The following is a 1667-nucleotide window of genomic DNA, read 5'->3' on the forward strand; positions in this document are numbered from 1 at the left end:
ACTTTATTGCACCCTCTTATGACTTCTGTGGAAGGAGCATCTCAATTTCTGCAATTGGAGCAAACAACTTTGAACTTAAGGCTCAATTAGTTTCTCTAATGCAGTAGAATTGCAAGTTTCATGGACTTCCATTAGAAGATCCTCATCAGTTCTTAGCTGAATTCTTGCAAATCTGTGACACTGTTAAGACCAATGGGGTTAATCCTGAGGTCTACAGACTTATACTTTTCCCCTTTGCTGTAAGAGACAGAGCTAGGATATGGTTGGACTCACAACCTAAAGACAGCCTGAACTCTTGGGAAAAGTTGGTCAATGCTTTCTTGGCCAAATTCTTTTCACCTCAAAAATTGAGCAAGCTTAGAGTGGAAGTCTAAACCTTCAGGCAGAAGGAAGGTGAATCCCTCTATGAAGCTTGGGAAAGATACAAGCAATTGATCAGAAGGTGTCCTTCTGACATGTTTTCAGAATGGAGCATCATATGTATATTTTATGATGGTCTGTCTGAATTGTCTAAGATGTCATTGGACCACTCTGCTGGAGAATCTCTTCATCTGAAGAAAACGACTGCAGAAGCCCAGGAACTCATTGAAATTGTTGCAAATAACCAGTTTATGTACACTTCTGGAAGGAATCCTGTGAATAATGGGACAACTCAGAAGAAAGGAGTTCTTGATATTGATACTCTAAATACAATATTGGCTCAGAATAAAATATTGACTCAGTAAGTCAATATGATTTCTCAAAGTCTGTCTAGAATGCAAGCTGCATCAGGCAGTACTAAGGAAGCTTCCTCTGAAGAAGAAGCCTATGACCCTGAAAACCCTGGAATGGAAGAAGTGAATTACATGGGAGATTCCTATGGGAACACTTACAATACTTCATGGAAGAATCATCCTAATCTCTCATGGAAGGATCAACAGAAGCCTAATCAAGGCTTCAATAATAATAATGGTGGAAGAAACAGGTATGGCAATAGCAAACCTTTTTCATCATCTTCTCAGCAACAGACAGAGAATTCTAAGCAGAGCCATTCTGACTTAGCAACCATAGTCTCTAATCTATCTAAGACCACTCTAAATTTCATGAATGAAACAAGGTCCTCAATTAGAAATTTGGAGGCACAAGTAGGTCAGCTGAGTAAGAAAGTTACTGAACTCCCTCCCAGTACTCTCCCAAGCAATACAGAAGAGAATCCAAAAAGAGAGTGTAAGGCCATAAACACATCCCACATGGCCGAACCTGTAGAGGGGTGGAAGGCAGTGATTTCCAGTGAGGAAGACCTCAATGGACGTTCACTGGCCTCCAAGGAGTTCCCTAATGAGGAACCAAAGGAATCTGAGGCTCATATAGAGACCATAGAGATTCCACTGAACTTACTGTTGCCAGTCATGTGCTCTGATGAGTATTCTTCCTCTGAAGAGGATGAAGATATTATTAAAGAGCAAGTTGCTCAGTATCTAGGAGCAATCATGAAGCTGAATGCCAAGTTATTTGGTAATGAGACTTGGGAGGATGAACCTCCATTGCTCATCAAGGAACTGAATGATCTGGTTCAACTGAAATTACCTCAAAAGAAATAGGATCCTCGAAAATTCTTAATACCTTGTACCATAGGCACCATGACCTTCAAAAAGGCTCTGTGTGACCTTGGGTCAAGTATAAACCTC

At 40.6% G+C, this 1667-nt stretch overlaps 1 non-coding gene across 1 annotated transcript; it reads right to left on the bottom strand.

The window, feature by feature from the left end:
• Positions 1-353: 353 nt before the first annotated feature.
• On the bottom strand, positions 354-457 carry LOC148580329 (small nucleolar RNA R71). Its single transcript, XR_015896599.1, has one exon. It is a non-coding gene; the product is annotated as a small nucleolar RNA R71 (small nucleolar RNA).
• Positions 458-1667: the final 1210 nt, after the last annotated feature.

This window comes from Arachis ipaensis, chromosome B10 (assembly GCF_059453495.1).
Source record: "Arachis ipaensis isolate K30076 ecotype BB chromosome B10, ASM5945349v1, whole genome shotgun sequence".
NCBI classification, from domain to species: Eukaryota; Viridiplantae; Streptophyta; class Magnoliopsida; order Fabales; family Fabaceae; genus Arachis; species Arachis ipaensis.